The sequence below is a fragment of the Myotis davidii genome, unplaced genomic scaffold (genome assembly GCF_000327345.1).
Source record: "Myotis davidii unplaced genomic scaffold, ASM32734v1 scaffold370, whole genome shotgun sequence".
Lineage (NCBI taxonomy): Eukaryota > Metazoa > Chordata > Mammalia > Chiroptera > Vespertilionidae > Myotis > Myotis davidii.
Window position 1 is genome coordinate 1495601 of NW_006288615.1, and position 9354 is coordinate 1504954.

General features: G+C 39.7%; 1 protein-coding gene across 1 annotated transcript in view; it reads right to left on the reverse strand.

The window, feature by feature from the left end:
* The window catches only part of TRIP12 (thyroid hormone receptor interactor 12), a 121980-nt gene that overhangs the window by 112239 nt on the left and 387 nt on the right, over positions 1–9354 (reverse strand). The window lies entirely within an intron of this gene.

Below are 9354 nucleotides of genomic sequence, written 5' to 3' on the forward strand. Positions count from 1 at the left end.
TTTAATAAAAATTTATTTTCTTGAACAGTAATTTACCAGACACTGAATAACTGCACAAATAAGCATAACGCAAGTAAACCTATTTTTCTTGTTCTCCGAAAGTGAAATATTTCCTGTTGTGCACACCAAACAAGTCAGTACAAGACTAATGACATGGCAATCGGCCGCTAAAATATTCGCTGCAAGTATTAGTGGAGAAAAATGGTGAGCCTGCATGTAATTATATATGTGTTTTCTGATGGTCTTAGGCAACCCCTGAGAAAGGGTCATTCGACCCCAAAGGGTAGCGACCCACTGGTTGAGAACCGCTGCTCTAAAGGAAAAATTCTATGGTCCTAACTGGTCCCAGGTTCGATTCCAGTGCACATATAAGGTTGTGGCTTGATCCCAGCCCTGGTCAGGGCACATACGGGAGGGAACCAATCCATGTGTCTCTCGCACATTGATGTTTCTCTGTCTCTCCCCCTCCTTTCCGCTCTCTCTAAAAAAATCAATGGAAAATATCCTCGGGTGAGGATTAACAACAAAAACGAAAAACAAAAAAAAAATTTGTGACTAACCTGAGGAGCAACAGGATTCGTTAGACACTTAACCAACTCCTCCTTACTGAGCAAAACTACTTTAATGATTACACAGGAAAACTGAACAAGAAGTTTAACCTCCACTGCTCATATTGCCCCAAAACTTACAAAAAACCTTATCTGCAGTCCAAAAAGGGAAGCAGTGCATGAAAAGATAAATAAGATCTAAAAGCACTTTTGTTTTTCTTTTCAGTTCATTTATAAATTAAATATATTTACACCTTTTTCATTCTTTTGCTTATTCAGGAATCAACAATAAATTTAACCATCTGTTAAATCTAATTTCTTAATCTCTCATTTAAGGACCTCAATAATCTCAGCCCACATATTCTATTACTTCATCAATATGGACCCTATACTCCAGAGAGCCAGTGTATCTTACCATTAGGCCCTCACCACAATTACATCTTTAAGCTCCCATTCTTCTATAGCTACCCAATCAGGACCAGTTCAAGTCCCTCCTCTCCCCATGAAGCATTCCTCAGAAACTTCAACCCAGTACTGAATATCTCTCTAAATTTCTGAGTACCCACTGTATAAAACTCAACTTTGTATTTCTTTTACTTGTTGTGTTCTACTGTCATTAATTTGAATTCATCTTCAATAAAGTACATTTCAACATAATAGATCTCATTTTATGTCTCTTATTTCTCCTCAGGATAGATCTTTAATTGAACCAGAAATAAACACACGTTGCTGATGAAATCTCTGTATAGTGAAGTTGCTTCCAACAATTCAGTAAAGCCAAACAAAACTCATACCCTAATTCATGTTTTTTAATTTAGATTCTCATTATCAGATTTTCTAAATGCAGGAAACCTGCATTTAGAATACCTACAGAATACTTCTCTATATATAGTTACCAAGTAAGTAAGTACATGATTATCAAGTAAATGAAACATTAACAGAACCCAGAGGACAAGAACTAGGTCTTAAGTCCCCTTCGTATTCCCCCCAACACAGTCACGGTACACAGTAAGCACTTAGTATGTATTTCATCTACTAATAAACGAGTCCCAAAAGCTAAATCTGGGGAAACTAAGTTACTAAAATAGTCTAGTGCCTTAACAATCCCGAAGTAGCTGATTTTAATGAGCCTAATTCTGACAAATTTATATTCTAGGATCCAACCTCAGCTACCAAACCCTGAAAACGTAAAATAAGCAAGCTGACAATAAACTAAGGCAAATGATGCTAATATTATTTCCCAATATAGTTTCTCAATGTGTCACCAAAACAAAGTCTAACACTTACCACATACAATGAGTTTATGTTAGGAGCCTTGTGCCAGCCACTGTGGGGTAAAAGAATGAGACCTTTACCCCAAGAAGCCAAAGATCTAGTAGAGAAGATGTAAACAATTAACAATAAGACAAACTGTGGATGACGTAGGTGGGACAAATAAAATGTCATAGAAAGGAGTAGAAGGGAGAAGAGTGAAGAATAAAAATTTTACAAAAGTTACTGGAAGAAAATGTGTATTATGTAGCAATAAGAGAAATAAGATGGTGGAGGGGTTACAATCAAAACCGGGTGTGCTGCAGTTCCTGGGTATGTTCAGAGAGAGGAACAAGCAGCTCAATCTGACTGCATGCAGCCAAGGTACAAAACAAATACTGGGGCCATAAGTTGCAGCATTTTCATATATTTACTATTTATAAGGCAACTAACTATAAGCACTTGATTTTCAATAATTTTTTTAAAGGAGATGGGAGGAGGCCCTCCATATGATCTCCATGAACCTGCTCTCTAAGGACAAAGCATCTTAAATTACAACTCAACAGTGAATTTTAGATCAGCTATCTGTAAAAACTAACTTTGGGTTTCCAAGGCATCACACATGTTTACCAGTAGAAGGACTTCAAAATGAGTTAATTGACCTTAAGAAGATGACACAAGGTAGATCTATTTATTCAGAATGCCACCCACAGGTGGCATGAGTAATAGTATTGAAGTCAGGGTAGAAAATTCAGTGGTTATGACAGCCAAGAGTTGATTAACATACAAATTGAAATGCTGTTAATTTCAAGTCTTAAAGACTTGTTGACAGACCATTCAGCTTATAAATAGCCTTCAAAATCCTGTATGGGTAATGACATCACATTTATAAAAACAAATAAGGGACAAAGAGAATAAACTGAAATGATGTATAAAACTCAATTTTATAATTAATAAATATGCACATTGCATAAAAATATATTTAGGTCCCCAATGTCGCATTTAAATGATCAGGTAATATATGTAAAAAAAAAGACAATTAATATAAAATGGCTTGCCCAATTTTTTTTAATATGTATGATTTAAAGCAACTTGCAGTCTCTAAAATATATACCAACTGATTAAAAATAAAACTCCTGGAGACTTTTTAGCATTAACAATAATCCAAAATAATTATCAAAACAAATAGGACATTAAATCATTACAATATATTTTCACCTATAGTATTTTATTCTCACAATGCTTATTCATTCAATAAACATTTAAAAAGTTTGTATTATGAGTCAGGCACTGAAAGGAATTCATAATCAGCTATGGAATATTATTGTATACTCAAATATTTTTGATGTATGTATGATGTATGTTTGATAAGATGATGGTCAATACTGCAACTGAACCAATGGAGGAAGGGTCATGTATTCCAATCCATCTTTGTAACCTAATTTCCTAAATACAGTGTTGAGCACATAAATGACAATTAATTCTAGGTTAGGTGGCAATAAACCACATTTTTCAGATGAGGCACTTGAAACTCACAATTATTTGCCCAAGGACACAAAGATAAAAAAGACACAATCAGGACTGGAACCCAAGTCTTTTACCTTCTTCACATCAGATACTCCCTTGAACAGTGCTGCTCAGTAAAGAACAGAGTAGCAGCTTGTTTACTCTAGGCTACTAAAATGGCTTTTTAAATGAAGCATAACCATAAAACTGTCTATGTCCAACAGCTTCTGCACGCTCAAGACAAAACAGGTGAGTCTGAATAACAGACAAGTACCTTTTTCTTCTGTCCAATCCAATTTAATGAAATTATAAAACCCACAACTGTAATCTAAAAGGCCTGAGATAGCCCTAACTGGTTTGGCTCAGTGGAGAGCATCGGCCTGAGGACTGAAGGGTCCCAAGTTGGATTCCAGTCAAGGGCATGTACCTTGATTTCGGGCACATCCCCAGTACGGGGTGTGCAGGAGGCAGCCGATCGATGTTTCTAACTCTCTATCCCTCTCCCTTCCTCTCTGTAAAAAATCAATGAAACATATTAAAAGGCCTGAGATAAACTATTAAGCGCCTGAGACATATTAGTTTAATTTGACCTTACTCCTAAGCTGGCCTTTGCTAAAAATGTCATCAATCTGAGGGGTCGACCTCAGCAAACATACCCCCACTCTAACGCCACTTCTTCAAAATAGACTCGCCCAGGCCGAAAATTGACTTCTGCGCATGGGCCACAAAGTTTCAGTCGCACTGTACGTGCACACCCACACGTGGTATTTTGTGGAAGAGCCACACTCAAGGGGCCAAAGAGCCGCGGTTTGCCAACCACTGGTCTAGGTTGTCAACTTTTCAGACCTCATGGACCACCAGTGGTCTACCAACCACTGGTTGGTGACCGGTGAGAAACAAACTTCTTTTCCCAATAACCTGAAACTATCAATAAATTAGGATATTATACTTAAAGAACTGCATTTTAAAAAATTAAATTTGCCAAAACCAGTTTGGCTCGGTGGACAGAGCGTCAGCCTGCGGACTGAAGGGTCCCAAGTTCGATTCTGGTCAAGGGCATGTACCTGGGTTGCGGGCACATCCCCAGTGGGAGATGTGCAGGAGGCAGCTGATCAATGATTCTCTCTCATCGATGTTTCTAGCTCTCTAGCTCTCTCCCTTCCTCTCTGTAAAAAATCAATAAAATATATTAAAAAAATTAAATTTACTGAGATAACATTGGTTAATAGCATTATATAAGTTTCAGGTGTACTAGGAAACTGCATTTTTAAAAATCCAGGACATTAGCCAAATTAAATTTTACTTAAATCAAAATCAAGAGACTGGTTCAGCATCAAGCCCCCAGTATGTACAAAGTAAACTAGCAGACAAGGTAGAGATTATAAAGAATAATGGCTAAGGTTTTGTTTTAGAAAAATCTGTAACAGCTATTTGAACTATACACAAGCACTATAAAATAATACACAAACATGAAGCTATTACAAGTTAATGTTAAGAACTACAAACACCAAGAGTATTTAACAATCTACAAGTTATATTTATTGTGTATTACCCACCAAATTCTTATTCCGGCACTCTATCTAGGCCAAGGGTCCTCAAACTACGGCCCACGGGCCACATGAAAATACAAATATTGTATTTGTTCCCGTTTTGTTTTTTTACTTCAAAATAAGATATGTGTAGTGTGCATAGGAATTTGTTCAGTTTTTTTTTAAACTATAGTCCGGCCCTCCAACGGTCTGAGGGACAGTGAACTGGCCCCCCTGTTTAAAAAGTTTGAGGACCCCTGATCTAGGCACTCTGATGTCACAGTAGTCAGGACGATTTAAAGAGGCTGTGATCACTAAACCAAACAGCACCCTGAGGAATCTGTTAGGACCAAGATCCTTTCGAAGCAGGAAGACTGACTACATAGTAGGCAAGCCCAGGCTAACTTTATTGGTTTGGAGTGGAAAGGAAAATAGGTATTATTTTCAATTGGGTTTATGAAGAACATGGTGACATTTTTACCCTCAGGAAGCCTATAATCCAGGCATGGAAACAAAGGCAAAGTGCTTAGAAACCCACACCTGAAACCTATTATGTTCATGTTGACCAATGTCACCCCAATAAATTTAATTTAAAAAATCACAACTAGAAAAAGCAACATACCAACAAATTTAGCACTATAATCCCAAAATGAAGCATACCTTGACAACCAAGAAATAAAATAAAAAGTCTTAAAGTGATTTGAAGGGTGAGTTGAAATGAACCTGAAACAATTTAAATGAGGAAAAAGTGAAGGGTCAGGCTGGCAGTAGCAAGAGCTGGAGTGAAGGAGAGAAGCAACAAGCTGGTCACATTTTATACTTGAGTCCATCTAATTACCTCAACAAAAAGAAGAAAAAATAAAAGGGCAATTGTTACCACATTTGCTCAAAAAGATTCCCACCCATCCATTTAAAATTAAAACAAAAATAAAAAAACCTCCCTAGACTCTCTATAAAAATAAAAGATTGAGATTCAGAAATGTTCCTTAATTGTAGTCTCCATTAGAAAGTTTCAGAAGAGCCACAAACCAAGATTAGGTACATATTTTGTCAATAATTAAAATGTAAAAAATGACAAGTGTTGGTGAGGATGTGGAGAAAATGAACTCTAGTGCAGTTGGTGGGAATGCAGACTGGTGCAGCCACTGTGGAAAGCAACATGGAGTTACCTCAAAAACTTAAAAACAACTGCCTTATGACCCAGCAATTCCACTTCTGGGAGTATACCCAGAGAAACCCAAAACACTAATTCAAAATACATAGACACTCCCATGTTCACTGCAGCATTATTTACAATAACCAAGATTTGAAAGCAGCCCAAGTGCCCCTCAGTAGAAAGATAAGTGAATAAAAAAAGCTGTGGTACATTTACACAATGGATTACTACTCTGCCGGAATAAAAGGAAATCTTACCTTTTCTGACACCATGGATTGCCTTGGAGAGTACTATGCTAAGTGAAATATACCAGTCAGAGAAAGACAAGTACCATATGATTTCACTTATATGTGAATCTAATTAACAAAATAAACTAACAAACAAAAGAGAAACTGACAGCTGTCAGAGGGGGGATTGGGGAAGCTGGGTGAAAAAGATGAAGGAATTAAGAAAGAAAATTCCGACAAAAAAATAATAAAAATGTAAAGAAATTTTTGTTTGAAATTTTTCTAAAGAGGGTTAACAAATTTATTCAGTAGGCTGTATGGTAAAAAATTACCTAGCATGTTGATGCAAAACAAAAATTACTTCAACAGATAGAAATTGGGCACAAGTTCCACTACTTTAGCAGCAATTTAAAATTATAAAGTGCTGTAACTTCTTATTTTCAAACTACCATCAACCTCCCCCAATCACCACCACTGATAAGAAACTTTTATTCTTTTCATTTTCTATTGATTTTTCAGACAGGGAGAGGGAGGGGAAAGATGGGGAGAGAAACACCCATGTCTCCTCTCCTGAATAGGGGTTGAACCTGCCACCTTTTGGTATAACGGATATGCCAAACAACTGAACACACTGGCCAGGACAGAAACTCTGTTGTTTTTCTTAATGATCTCAAAATAACTAATGTTATTTTCTTAAAATAATATCTTACACTTATTTAGCTGTTTGTCGTTTTTCACAACCATTATATTCACTGAGTCTCACAACCACCCAGCGAGGTACCCCGTTTTACAGATAAAGAAGTACTGTAGACCAGATAAGGTAAGTGAATAGCTCAAGGTCACACAGGTACCTACTGTTAAGGTATGAATTCCTAAACCAGATGTGTCTGTTAGGATGGAGTCTTTAAAATAGGATAATAAAACCTTATGGAGATAACATAAATCCAGTAATCTTAAAGTTAGAATGGAATGTTAAACATTACTCCAAATTTACTTGGGGAAAAAACATTGATTTTATCCTGGCCCAGCATCCCCTTCATTTAAAAAATATAATTATTTTAGTTTAGCACCTTCTAGAACTCTAACTGCAAAAAATATTTTAAAACTTTTAGAAAGTAAATGAAAACCTAAAATAAAACGTCTGTTTATGGACACAAACTAAGTAGTAAATGTCAGCTGAGCAGATTTGCCATCAAACTCCTGAAAAACTGGGGAGCAAATGGAAAAAATGATAATCTTAATTACAGTTATTCAATTCTTACGGATACTGGCACATTCATAGAAAGGCAGTTATGGAAAAAGCCCACAAACCCCAATCATGTTAATATGCTCTCTTAAGCATAAAATAAAAAATAAAAAAACTCCCTAAACAATCTCACAAAGATGTTATAAAAGCCACATTAATTCAATATTCCTGGGGCTGAATATGGAGCAGGGAGTTTCAAAAAAAACTAGGAACTGTTTATTCCAAAATTCACACTTAAAATTACCCTCCTTGCATGATGTGAATATTAAAATAAGCCTCACTAACACCCTTTGTAATTTATTGTCTCTAAACCTCTGATAATTCCACTCCTCAACCCTGTGTCCCTTCTCCAAGCCCCTATCCCCCGTGTACATGCGACACACAGGCCTCATATATAGGCCTCTTGCCTTTTTCTCTAACAACTAGGACCTTTGTTCCAAGACTCGGTTTTTCACCCCAGTCAATAGCTCTTTCAACTTTCTATTCCGTGTATATTTTTTGTTTTGTTTTTAGAGAGGAGATTCTGAGCCTCAACTTCACGGGTCTTTAAAAAATGAAATGTGAAAAATATCTAGAGAGACTGGAAGGGACTTGAAAGTTACAGGCACCACTAAAGGGCCTACAAAACAGAGTAAAGCCCGGGGATCGGGTGATCTGGCAGCCCAGGCAGAGTCAGGAACGCCAACCAGGGAGGGAGACAGCAGGGGCGCAGGGGGAAGTCCACTCAGGACGATTCCCTGCTTTTAAACGCCCCCCAAGCACACACGGATGTTTACACACTGGTACAGTCCCTCCTCCCCGCAACTAACGAGGCAATTAAACTGTACCCACCGCCCGGCACGCTGCTGAAGCTGACGCGAACCCTCCGCCAGACAAAACGGCCTTATCGCCGACCAATCTGCAAGGGTCTCGGAGCAGCCCCTTCCGTCCCCCTCAGCACACGGGGGGACCGACTCCCTCCCGCCCCTCCGCAGGAGTTTCAACGTCTAACTTATTTCCCCCCGTTGGCGTGTGTTTTTAAGTCGTCATTAGTTTCTCCAAGAAATTTAGGCTTTCCCTAATTCTGAGGAAGGGAGCGACCCGGAGGCCAGGGTTGGGGTATTACAACCTTCGTTATTTGAACTCCCCTCTCACTTGTTTCTGAGGTAGAAACCCACTCACTGTGGAGAAGGGCGGAGGAGAAAGAGGGGGAACTGAATGGACAAACGGTATAATACGTTTTATGTAATCCATATATAAATAAATTAATCGCCCGAGTCGCTTTGAATGCTAATACGAACGGAGTGACAATCGGACCCCCTCCCCCCAATTCCCGTTCTGGTCTTTTTACAAGGATGCTCCGCTCCTCTCAGCCAAGTTTCTGGGCCTCTTTTCATGCCCCCCCGCCCCGCATGCCCAGGCCCGTCTCGTCGTCAACCTCCCTCAGCGTCAACTTCCCACGACTAACACTGCCCAGCGCGGACCCCGTCCAAGGCCCCGCCCGCCCTCAACCGTCCCCCCCGGGCAGCAAACCCCTTACTGCGGTCGAAAGTCCCTCCGGCCTCTCCCTCCTCTGACCCTCGCGGGCCACAACTGTTGTCACTCGAGCTGCTCCCTAGTTTCCATTTCCGGGACGTCCCTGGCCCTGGAGCCTCCCCTCAACCGGTTTCCGGGCCCCCATCCCATTTCCGGGGAACCCTCACGGTCTTCACACCTCCCACCTGCACTTCCGGCCCCCCACTTTCTCTCTTCCTAGACGCCCTCCAAGCTCCCAAGCCCACTTCCGGCTCCCCGGCCCCCTCAGGGCTCCAAAAAAAAACCACGCACGCCTCACCCCGGTTCCGTCAAGGGCCCTCCTCATAGCGGGGTACCGGAGGGGGGAACCCAGCGACCCCCCCCAGCTCCCGCCCAG